The sequence below is a fragment of the Etheostoma spectabile genome, chromosome 13 (assembly GCF_008692095.1).
Source record: "Etheostoma spectabile isolate EspeVRDwgs_2016 chromosome 13, UIUC_Espe_1.0, whole genome shotgun sequence".
NCBI lineage: Eukaryota > Metazoa > Chordata > Actinopteri > Perciformes > Percidae > Etheostoma > Etheostoma spectabile.
This window is the reverse complement of record NC_045745.1, coordinates 10,196,159-10,209,361: the sequence shown is the minus strand read 5'-3', so window position 1 is coordinate 10,209,361 and position 13,203 is coordinate 10,196,159. Positions and strand designations below refer to the sequence as shown.

General features: G+C 42.9%; 1 long non-coding RNA gene across 2 annotated transcripts in view; it reads right to left on the bottom strand.

The window, feature by feature from the left end:
• LOC116701134 (uncharacterized) overlaps nucleotides 1-9,029 on the bottom strand; it is a 13,607-nt gene extending 4,578 nt beyond the window's left edge. Inside the window, exon 1 of one of the 2 annotated variants that reach the window (XR_004334822.1) lies at nucleotides 9,019-9,029. This is a non-coding gene — a long non-coding RNA (uncharacterized LOC116701134). Of the gene's footprint in view, nucleotides 1-7,800; nucleotides 7,820-9,018 lie in introns of those variants that run through there. The other variant, XR_004334823.1, reaches the window with a different exon arrangement.
• Nucleotides 9,030-13,203: the final 4,174 nt, after the last annotated feature.

Here is a 13,203-nt window from a genome sequence, read left to right as displayed (position 1 = left end):
TCTAAAAGTGTCCTTTAGCGTTGGACTCTTGGTGTCCTTTGGTGTTTGTTATTCAAGCTGAAAGTGTCCTTTAACGTTGGACTCTTGGTGTCCTTTGGTGTTTGTTATTGGCTCTAAAAGTCTCCTTTAGCGTTGGACTTTTGGTGTCCTATGGCGTTTGTTATGGGCTCTGAAAATATCCTCTAGCGTTGGACTTTTGGTGTCCTTTGGTGTTTGTTATTCGCTCTGAAAGTGTCCTTTAGCGTTGGACTCTTGGCGTCCTTTGGCGTTTGTTATTGGCTCTAAAAGTCTCCTCTAGCGTTGGACTTTTGGCGTCCTTTGGCGTTTGTTATTGGCTCTAAAAGTGAGATGGTGGAGATAGTGATGTTTTTTACAGTGTGTTCTGGGGACAGGCAGCTAGCAGATAGTGAGGAGATGTTTTTTACAGTGTGTTCAGGGGACAGGCAGCTAGCAGATAGTGAGATGTTTTTTACAGTGTGTTCAGGGGACAGGCAGCTAGCAGATAGTGTGACATCGCTTAGAGCACCTTTAAACATGAGATTGTATTTCCACCATGCACCACTAGGGGCGCTAATTTATAAAATGCTCCTGTGGGTCGGATTGCCGGGGAGGACAAATGACTCAAAACGTGGTTTTGGAGAACTTGTTGTAGTTCATGTTGACATCCCCATTAACGTGATTAAACATGTTTTCTAACTAAATTAGTGTCTTCAATGTGGCTGAATTAATTTTACAAAAAGGCGCCTTTTCAACATCTGGACAGCGTTGCTCAGTATCAATGAGCATATTTTTTTTTCTTCAAACTAAAACATTCCACTGCTCTATTATTATTATCATTAACCCTCTGGTTTGCCCGCCTGAGCCAATCTGCAATGCTTATTCTTCTTTAAATGTCATTTTAAAAAAGGGCATCAGAGGGAACATCTAGCAGGATGATACAAGCTGGTCCAGGAGGGATTTAAAAAAACAAAACTCTCTCTCTCTATATATATATACTAAAAGGCCTCACTTCCCCTTCCTCCCAGTCTCTCCATCTCTTGTCTCTCTTTCCCCCTCTGGGATTTAGTTCCCCCGACCCAGTGCCGGCACTAAAAACACACAACAGAGCAAAGCTCACAGGGTAAACAGTTACTGAGGCAGCAATAAGAAATATCACGGATCTGCTCAGGGCTTAGCCGCCATACTGTAAAAACGATATTGCAAAGCAGCATTAGATGTTTGGCTTTAAGCCTGGAATGGGAAGTGAAGAAAGGAAGGAGGATCGGAGCTTGGAGAACAAAAAAAAAAAGAGGGGAGGGTGTGGATGAAATATGGTGAGAACAGGAGGAGAAGGTACAGTATGAGACGTAAAAACGACGGTTTGTTCAGTTGCTGAAGCGTGGAGTGCAAAACGAATTCCTGTGCATGCAGACGGTGAAGCATAATGATCAATAATAATAAAGGAGGGATGGTATCTCCCAGCCTGTGCACTCCAATCACACCCACTATCTTCACAAATAAAGAGCAGGCTTTTCCTGTCTCGTTGCTCAGCAGTCTTATCAGCTGGCACCAGCAGCTATAAACCTCCAGATGTACTTTTATAGAGCGGTCACTTATATAACACACATGCAAGATGTGCAGCAAATTAAACAGGCTGTTTGTACGTATAAAGCACTGTAATTTGTGTGTGTTCCACGTATTTTCTGCTGCATGCAGCACATTGACAGCTGCTGTAAGGGAAGCACAGAAAAAACAAATATCCAAGAAAAGATTTTACACAGGAAGGAAAGAAGCGGACTGCCAGACTGCTGAGTGCAAGACCTGCTCATCCCAGATTTCGGACCGCCATCAGACGACAACCTCATTCTGATCAGTAACGCTGGTACTCCACCGGGCGCGCCTGTGCTGTGTTCCGGTTTTGTTCCGTCCAGTACTTTTACTTTAAGTACATTTTCCTAATGATACTTCCAGACTTTTACTTAAAGGTCCCATGACATGGTGCTCTTTGGATGCTTTGGATGACCGTAGTGGTCCCCCAATACTGTATCTGAAGTCTCTTTTACATAGACCTTAGTGGTCCAAAAATACTGTATCTGAAGTCTCTTTTATATAGACCTTAGTGGTCCCCCAATACTGTATCTGAAGTCTCTTTTATATAGACCTTAGTGGTCCCTAATACTGTATCTGAAGTCTCTTTTATGTAGACCTTAGTGGTCCCCTAATACTGTATCTGAAGTCTCTTTTATATAGACCTTAGTGGTCCCAAATACTGTATCTGAAGTCTCTTTTATATAGACCTTAGTGGTCCCTAATACTGTATCTGAAGTCTCTTTTATATATAGACCTTAGTGGTCCCTAATACTGGATCTGAAGTCTCTTTATATAGACCTTTGTTGTCCCTAATACTGTATCTGAAGTCTCTTTTATATAGACCTTAGTGGTCCCTAATACTGTATCTGAAGTCTCTTTCCCTAAAGTCAACCTTGGGGCACATTCTCTGGGTGGGCAAATGTTAATGTTAAAAACCTCATAAAGTGACATTTTCAGTGCAGGACTATTTGCAGGAGTATTTCTGCAGTGTTGCATCGGTACTTTAACTTAACCCTGGTGCTGTCCTCATGTCAAACTGACCCGTTTCTAAGTGTTTTATATCAGAAATGTGGATTTCTTTCAACCAAATTGCAAAAATACCATGGATGATTCTACACATTCTTCAGGTAAAATTAATGATTACTTTCATTGAATTTTTTGAGTGTTGTACTTAATCTTACAGCATATGAATTCTTTTTTTTTTTATGGTTTCCAAACAGTACCTGGACTGAACTTTGACGTCTACCCATCTGAGATCCACTCAACATCCTCTGATCCTAACTATTAGTCGAAATAATTCATAATTTCTGCTTTAAAACGTATGTATCACTTGACATAAATGAGGTTTGTTGACCATGAATTCCAAGAACAAGTGTAAAACCTGTTATTAAACCAGCTCTGTTTTTTTTTTAAAAAGACACAAAAAGCTGGAAAAAAGTGACAAAAACATTGGAAAAGCACAAATAAATGTTCATTTTCAATTGTGACCTGGAAGGACAAGTTGATGGTTAACGATGTTCTCCCAGCGCTGCAGTCATGGAGCCTCCTGTGGGCCCTGATCAGGTTCTGGCAGCAAACTAAGACCACCTGCGTCTAAATAAATCACGGCAGAGAAGCGTACTCGTCTTGGTGCCTGATACAGTGCGATGGAAAGACAACACCAACCCTCTAAAAAAAAAAGCCAATTCAATTATTCTGAGAGCTTTCCCAACTCCTCCGAAAGAGGAGAAGAGGCTGAGTCGTTGATGGTCCTCGGCCTGCAGGGCAATGAATAGCTCGTTGAATAATTCATGCTGAGTCACAAGTCAAAAACATAAGCTAATATGGTTTTGTTTGAGTATGATGGATGAGGAGAGTCTGAATATTTAGTCTGAGTGACTGAAACATGATGTGATATCTTAATGGACGATGTCCCTCTGAGGACGGGACATTCACCCCGAATCCAGGAGTCATTGCATGATTTGTTAAAAACCGTACAGGACGTCTGCGTCCTGTACGGTTCAGACCAACAAGAAAACTGCAGTCATGAGAACTTAACCCTCGTGTTGTCTTGCCGTCAAAATTGAAAATCAGCGCTTTTGTCGAGGCTTTTTTTTTTTTTTATCAGTGATTTTTTTTTTTTTTTTTTAAAAGTAGTGAAAATAAACAACTTGGAAAAGGCACCACAACATTGAAAAGGTGACAAAATGTTGGAAAAAGCGAATAATAGTGTAAAAAAAACGATCATTAACTAAAGGGCTGATAATTAAATTAGGCAAAAGGACTTTTATGATTCAATTGTTTTTTCGTTTTTCTTTTTGCCTTCTGTCGAGACCGATTAGCTTGTTCACTAGGCTGAGAAATGTGCCGCGTCAATCACGGTCCCCCCCCCCCCCCCCATCAAGTCATGGAGGACTTGATGGGGGGGGGGGGGGCAGTGCCACAGAAAAACAATTGATTGCTGCTCCGCATGGACTGTACGCTTCTGCATTATTCAAATCAATTTATTTATAGAATCAATTCATAACAAGAGTTATCTCGAGACACTTTACAGATAGAGCAGGTCTAGACCACACTCCAAAATTTACAAGGACCCAACAGGTCTAGTAGTTCCCATTCATATATTAATATCCATTTATTACTGTTATTAGTTCACATTCAGCATTCTGTAATTGGAATAATAAACTTAGTTTAGAGAGAACTTGCTGACACCTTTCCAAGAAAAAACAAATGAGTTAGTAATTGGTGTTTTTTGGGCTCACTCTTCCTGCGCCTTGTTTGATTATGAATGGTTGTCGGAGGAACACTGATTATTATTTGACATTATTTGATAGTTTGCCAATTCCATGTGCAGTGATTTTAATTCCCCCCCCCCCACCACATTCCTCCGAACACATGTGATCATATTAGTCCCGTGCGAATCAACATGTCTGTGATTCCTCCATCTGGTTTTCAACGATAACGTTTCCTGTGCACTTTTTTACCCCTCCCACGAAGACTGACACCGAGGGTGCTGCTGCTGCAGCAGGGATCGGGTCTTTGCCTCTGGTAACCCCTACCGGGCCCAAAGGGACACAGAACCCCGACCCAAGTGCGATGGCCTAGCCCTGGTCGTCCTCCACACGTCTCCACGTATCCAGCTCTCAGGCTACAGATATGTCAGTTATTCACAATGTGGTATCATGACTTAGGGTCAACACACACGGCACCTTCCTATAATAATATTTAGGCCCTTATTGACAAGACAGATGAAGAGATTAAAGCGGAACATGCAGTTAAGGGCCGCAGGTCAAAGTCAAACCGGGGCCCCCTGTGTCAAGGACTAAACCTCTATATATGGGCTTCTGATTCAAACACTACCCAACCAGACACTGGACCCAACGTTGACAACATTGGCAGCCAAGATTACAGCTTTCCCTATAGCGTTAGCACGTAGCTACAGGTAGCAGCAGGACACATAACGTAACTGCAGTAGCCCACGACCGATGTGACGATGCAGATGACCGTGTAATGAGACCGTGGCCAAGAGCAGAATTGTGTGTTTTTACGCTGGAGAGTTCAGGACCAGCGAGAAATAAATGGCTCTGTTTTCTTTTGCAACTTTGGAAAATGTCCATTTAAAATCCCAGCGTACATTCGTAAAAAACAGTTTTTGATGAATATCTGTTTTCATTTCGGCAGAGGAACACAGAGGAATCTGCCTTCTGCAGAATGTATGAATGTGTGACTGATTACAGTGGGCCCATTGTCCAGTGTGAGTCATCCAGTCTGTGCTCTTTTCTATCTGTCTGACTAAATAAACGAGCGTACCTTGGAGGAAATTAATTTCCCCTTCACAGCCTCGAGGGAAACAATTGAAATGCACTGAATAAATCATTTTATAATACTGGACACATTGCTCTAAATGCAGAGAAACCGTTGACATTTGTTACCTTTTTTTTTTTCTTCCACGTCCTATTTCGTCTTCGCTTAATTACCAGCTGCTGAAGCATTGCTTTGTGCTCATGTGCCATCATATGCACTTGTCAGAAAACACATGAATTTGGGGCGCAGCGTTGAAATGTAATTTTGAAAGTCATTGGATGTGAGTCATCCAGACAGAAATACTCCAAATTCCCTTTGATTTAACCCTTGTTTTGTCTTCTCGTCAAAATTTCAATTTCTTTTAACTTTTTCTTACGTTTTTTTTCTCACTTTTGATGCTTTTTCTTTCCAGTGTTTGTCACTTTTTTGGACCTTTTCAACACTACGTAACACTAACTTATTAACTTTAGTTTACAGTTATTTGGGGAATTTATGGTCATTAAGCGTGATTTACAGGAAATTATACCTAATGTTTGAGTTAGAAAAGCAGAAATCAGGATTTATTTAGACTAAAATTAAAGGAATGGATGTTGATGGATAATCACAGACTGGAATATGTCAACTTTTACTTAATACTACTTCAAAAACACTTCAATTTGTTTTCAAATGCTATAGAATTGGATAAGACGCCCCAAAAAGACTGTGCGTAGAGGTGAGCCCCACCAGATCTAACCGGTAGCGCTCCACCTCCCACACGAGCTCCGGCTCCTTCCCCCACAGAGAGGTGACGTTCCAGGTCCCCAGAGCCGGCCTCTGATGCCCGGGTTTGGTCTGTCGAGGCCCCTGACCTTCACTGCCCCTGGCAGCGCACCTGCCCCCAGCAGTTCCTCCCACAGACGATGGGCCCATGAGGTGGAGAGGGAGGTGCCACGTTGCTTTTCTGGGCCGGGCTCCACGGCAAACCCGGCCACCAGGCGCTCACTGACGAGCCCTTCATCTGGGCCTGGCTCCAGACGGGGGCCCCAGGCTTCCTCCGGGCAGGTATAGCGTCTACCTCTCCCTCGATGACTCATGGGGGTTTATGAACCCGTCTTCGTCCGACCCCTCACCTGAAACCACTTAGTCATGGGAGACCCCACCAGGAGCACCAAGCTCCAAATAACACAGCCCTCAGGTTCATGGGGACACACAAACCTCTCCACTACGATACGTGATGGTTGCCAGAGAGGGAAAATATATATATATAGTCCCCCCCAATAATCATTTATGTAACTACAATTTGGCAAATCTGAACAAAATCAACCATTACCAGTCATACCCAAAACACCTTAGCTCCTGTTAGTCTAGTCTAGTCTGGTAGTTTTGGTGCTGCATATGAAGCATGCATGATGTTTAGGAACATCAAAGCTCTAGTCAAAGGTTGGATTGTAGTTGATGGTAGTCCAATTTGATGGACAGCTCAAAGATAAAATATAAAATTTGAAATTGGAATTTTTCCCGCTTTTTTAACTTGCTGCTATAGAAAGATTAGCAAAATATTCCAAAACTTCATCGGCGTCCGTCGGCCATTTTGGGGTTTAGAGATTTGTGTTGCACTGGAGTGGCGTGTAGTGTGTAACCATGTTGTCAAACTCATACATATACACAGAGGCCCAAACACTGCGACACACACGTTGTTACACACACACACACACACACCGGAGCAGCATCCGCCATGTTAATACCCCCCCCCCCCCAGTATTAACATGGCGGATGCTGCTCCGGAGCGTGTGACCCACCAGCTCCAGCCTCAGCTGGCTGACTGACATTTTGCTTATTAATTTATAAGTGGTGCGTGAGCAGATGTGAGCCAGCTGCTGCCTCAGGGCTGCTCCACACTCCCCTCTAGTCCTCCAGCATGTTGCTACTGCAGGGGGGGGGGGGGGGGGGGGGGGGGGGGGGGGGGGGGGGGGGCTATCGGGATATTTATACTCCAGATATTGTGACTGATGCTCTGTGTGAGACACACAGGCTTTAAAGATTCGGTACTTAACCCTCATGTTGTTCTCATGTTGTTCTCATGTTTGCTCCTAAAATAACATGATTGATTCCACCCAACGCTCTTTGCCAAGTACAAATCTCTACTTTCATTAATTTTGGGGTGTTTTATTCAATTTTACAGCATTTGAAAACAAATTAAAGTGTTTTTGAAATAGTTTTGAGTAAAAGTTGACATATTCCAGTCCAGTACAAAGTTTAGTCATATCCAAGCTCGCACACACACTTCGAAGCAAAAGAAATGCAGAGAAATACAAATATATGCTAAATTCAAACATGGTTTCTTATCGAAATAAACTATTTTTTTTAATGGAAGTTAAGTTATGCAACTGTCTATGTCACTTATTATTTATGAGTGTTTATCATCTGATCTGGCTTTTCCAACCTTCTAGACCCAGATATGGTGATAACGCTCCAACATGATGAGAAAGAGAGACGCAAAACTACCACGAAGGGACACAAACCGACTACAGATGGCCACAAAGACCCCGAAGAAAACAAAATTGACCAAAGAGAGACACAACACAACTACAAAGACACACAAAAAAAGAGACAAAATGACACAAAAGTGACACAAGATGTATGAGGAGACTGCATTTTTTTATACATTTTCCTCAGGAAGGACGCCTAAACCTCCCACCAAAGACGTGTACCTTAGTCTTCCACAAAGCCCTGGGAAACACTGGATTTGCACGGGTGAAGTGTAGTCAGGGGCTCGGGGCTGCCCCAAACCTCCCAGGGGAGAAGCAGAAGATGAGCACAAACAGGAGCGATTACACACTTTATAGCATGGAAGCAACAAAATCAGCAAAGCCCTGGAACGGAGAAACAGCCTGAGATGGTTGGAGCTGCAGAACATGACTACAAAATACTCATAAACGAGAGAGAGACCCGGTAGAAGAATTTAAAGAGAAACCAGTATCGGATCTCACTCTACAACTCCTCTCTCGGGGGGAGGGGGAAGGAGGACAAAGAGGACAGTACATACACACCTGGACTCACGTACAGGGTTATTGACAATGAATTTGAAAAAACTAGTGTAAAACTAGTAAAGTGGTGTTAGTGAAAACTAGAAAAAAAAGTCTGAAAAAGGGACAAAAATGTCACATTTGTCAGTTTTTTGACCCGGGAGGACAACACAAGGGTTAGTGTAGATATTAGTCAAATACATGGGGTGAGAGATAAGATTTGAGCGGTTATTGCACACATGCAGACTGCAGAGAGTATGTAATCCTTGAACCCTAACACCGCTCTCTCTCTCGCTCTCTCACTCTCCAGGGAGACGCTTGGTGTGACTGCCGGTCCGATCCCGTCAGACCTGGGAGCCAGGACAGGTGTGAGAGACCCGCTCTGCTCATGACCTATCGGCTGAATAATTACAGCTAACCTGCTTCTCCAAAAGGGCTTTTGGTGCTACAAACGGCCCCGCTGTCACCCACTAATGGGAAATCTTGGCCCTGGCAGCGGTGCAGCGGCAGGCGTAGGTCAAGGGGGAACCGGGCCGACGTAATTGGGTCGGATCCTCTAGTCTGTGTGCAGGCTTCCTGGTAGAACAAGTCTTAATATGTGTTGGGAAATATTAAGACAAGGATCCCTACGGAGATAGACCTTTTTTAAAAAACAAGAAACAGCTCCAAGACTGCTATAACTAATCCCACCAGACTTCATGTAAATAATCAGTTCTTTTAGCTTGTATAGAGCCAGCATATCTCCACCAGACTCCATGTAAATAATCACTACTTTTAGCATTTACAGAGCAGCATATCTCCACAGGACTCCATGTAAATAATCACTACTTTTAGCATTTACAGAGCAGCATATCTCCACCAGACTCCATGTAAATAATCACTACTTTTAGCAGGTATAGAGCCAGAATATAACAACTCACACCAAGACCAACAAACTATAGGTGTGAAATGGCCCAGCCTCGGATAACAACTCTCTTTTTTTTGGCAGTCTCGGCGGAGATGCATCCAGGAATTGATTTATAGTTCATAGGGTTAGTTTTCACCCATTCACAGCACCACCCAAACCTTTGATGGATGTGTCATTGTGTGCATGAGGCATGAGATGCTCCAATTTCATCTAATTGTGTTTACATTGATTTTATTTTCTTTGTGACGGAGAAGAATGGTCGTAGCAAACAGAGGGAAACGACTGTGCTTGATCCAGACACGTCTGGTGTCGATGATTGCTGAGCTTTTTTGTTTTTTAAATTCTCTGGCTGTTGTCTTCAGTAGCAACAGTCTCTACCTGCATCTGCAACATTTTGGAGAAAACCACCCCAGTATCTCGGGGAGCTGCATCCATTTTGGAGGGAAAAAAAAACATTATCGTTGATCATAATCCAGGGTTTTGCAGAATCTTTGAGTATTGAAGGGGTAACTTCGGGTTGTCTCAAAATGGACGCTGTTTTCTTATGTTTTTGTGTGTAAGTGACTGATGGGAACAACGAGCTTTGTAATTGGTCCAGAATTAACTGTTGTGTTGTCCTCCCGGGTCAAAAACTGACAAAAACTTTTCATTTTTTGTCTTTTTTAGACTTTTCACCAACACCACCTTAGTAGTTTTACTACTTTTTGGAATTCATGGTCAATAACCCTCATTTACATAACATTATACCTAATATTAGAGTTATAAAAAGCAGACAGGAAATCTTATTGTTTCCCCCCACACACACTTTTTTTAGTTTTTTGTCGCCTTGTTATTTCCAAATCTTTTGTCACTTTTTCCGACTTTTGTAGCTTTTTGACATTGTTGTATGAAATAGGGTCCAGGTTGAAAAAAGGCATTTCTACGCCGTGCGCTTGGCTCGTTAAGATAGGGCCCTCAGAGTTACATCAACATTATTATTGTCTCATATCGATCGCAGGCCTCTGCATTGAATCAAAATACCCGGATTTTGTGATAGCAGCAAATATGGTATCGTCAAATAATCACTATAATATCTTGTAAGGATAAAACCTGGGATTTACATCCCTGTCAAATTAAAACTAATCAAAGGGTACGGTAGGTATCGAATATGCTCCTGGCTCTATACACGCTCGAAGTAGTGATTATTTACATGGAGTCTGGTGGCGTAGGTGCTCTATACACGCTCGAAGTCGTGATTATATACATGGAGTTCGGTGGAGATATGCTACTCTATAAACGCTAAAAGTAGTGATGTATTACATGGAGTCTGGTGGGATATGCTGCTTCTACACGCTAAAGTAGTGTTTTATTACATGGAGGTCTGGTGGAGATATGCTATCTATACATGCTAAAAGTAGTGATATTTACATGGAGTCTGGTGGAGATATGCTGCTCTATCAGATAAAGTAGTTAGTTACTGGAGGTTGGTGGTTATCCAATCTATACACGCTAAAAGTAGTGATTATGTACTGGAGTCTGGTGAGATTGATACTCTAACACGCTAAAAGTAGTGATATTTACATGGAGGTCTGGTGAGTATGCACTCTATACACGCTAGAAGTAGTGATATTTACATGGAGTCTGGTGGAGATATGCTGCTCTTAAAACGCTAAAGTAGTGAGTATTCATGGAGTCTGGTGGAGATATACTGGCTCTATAACGTGTATTCTCAAAGAAAACATTACATTAATGAATAAATTCCAAGACCACCATGACACACATGCAGATTTGTATCCACACATTTTGCGTCCATGTGTGGGTGCCCCACTTAATTATTTGGAATATTCTCAACATCTCAGTGAGTGTGAGCAGAAGTGGACGGCACACGCCACGCGGCGCTGCTCGGCTCCACTCCAGATGAGGGCTCGCGGAAAGAGGTTTTAAAATGAGGACGTGGCGCCGGGATCTAAAGTGTTTTTCGTGATTGTCATGCAGCTGAGAGGGAGCTTCATTTCCTTTTGTTTATCATATCATTGTTGGGGGTCATTTCTTTTGGTATGACCAACCCTAACTCTAAGATAAATTGTGTGTATAAAAAGCAACAGAATCTTATTGTTTCCCCCCACTACACACTTTTTTTTAGTTTTTTGGTCGCCTTGTTATTTCCAATTCTTTTGTCACTTTTCCGACTTATGTAGCTTTTTGGATATTGTTGTATGAAATCGGGTGCCATGTTAAAAAAGGCATTTCTACGCCCGTGCATTGGCTCGTTAAGATAGGGCCCCAGAGTTACATCAACATTATTATGTCTCATATCGATCGCAGGCCTCTGCATTGAATCAAAATCCCGTTTTGTGATGCAGCAAATATGGTATCGTCAATAATCACTAATACTTGTAAGGAATAAACCTGGGATTTACATCCCTGTCAAATTAAACTAATCAAAGGTACGGTAGGTATCGAATATGCTCCTGGCTCTATACACGCTCGAAGTAGTGATATTTACAATGGAGTCTGGTGAGATATGCTACTCTATCACGCGCGAAGTAGTGATTATTTACATGGAGTCTGGTGGAGATATGCTGCTCTATACACGCTAAAAGTATGATTATTACATGGAGTCTGGTGGAGATTATGCTACCTATACACGCTAAAAGTGGTGATTATTTACATGGAAGTCTTGTGGAGATATGCTGCTCTATACACGCTAAAAGTAGTGATTATTTACCTGGAGTCTGGTGGAGATATGCTACGCTATACACGCTAAAAGTATGATTATTTACATGGAGTCTGGTGGAGATATGCTGCGCTATACACGGTGTAATTCTCAAAAGAAAACATACATTTACGTGAAAATTCCAAGGCCACCTGACACACATGCAGATTTGTATCCACACATTTTGCGTCATGTGTGGGGCCCCACTTAATTATTTGAATAATTCTCAACACTCAGTGAGTGTGAGCAGAAGTGGACGGCACAACGCGCACGCGCGCTGCTCGGCTCCACTCCAGATAGGGCTCGCGGAAGAGGTTTAAAATGAGGACGTGGCGCCGGGATCTAATGTTTTTTCGTGATTGTCATGCAGCTGAGAGGGAGCTTCATTTTCCTTTTGTTTATCATATCATTGTTGGGGTCATTTCTTTTGTATGACCAACCCTAACCTCTAAGATAAATTGTGTGTCGACGTGGGAACCAGTCACGAAGGAGTATTGGGGGGGGGGGGGGGGGCGTCTCTCCATTCTGTCCATTTACAGTGTGGCTTGAAAGTTTGGGCCCCCGGTAAAACATGTGTTAATGTGCATAAGAAGCCAAGAAAGATGGAAAAATCTCCAAAAAGGCTAAAGCAATGAACATTCTAGACAAACGTACAGATACTAAATATTGTGTAAGTCGGGTCACATACATGACCGTCTGTTACTGGCAAGGTCAAATTAAAATTAGCAAATCGGGGGGAAGCCGAATCACTAACAAAAGGGTGTCTGCAAAAGTTCGGGCCCCTGCAGAGTCAAGACCTGTACCCCCCCTACCCCCGCTTCTTGCAGCCACTCAATTCTTTAACCCTTGTCTGTGCGGGTTGTTACCGTACGGGGCATGTGGCGGACTGGGACCGAAGTCCAATGGTGGTTCAGGCAAGCAAACTCTCTTTCTGTCGCTTTTTTTCAACTTTTTAGAACTTTCAAAGTTTTTTTGTCACTTTTCTCGATTTTTTTTGTCTCTCTTCCTTTTGACGTTGTTTCCCCCCCCCCCCCCCCACGTTTTTTATCATGTTTATGGTCTATTTCTGCTTTGGTCTTATACATGCACTAATGGAGAGATTTGGGGGGGAGGCTGGACTGCTGAACGGCGCCCTGACCGGTTAAGGGGGGTTCGGTGAATGGGGCTTGAACCATCGACCCTCCGGTTCCCACCCCAACTCCCTGCAGTCTGAGCTACTGCCCCCCCCCCCCATACTGGGGACA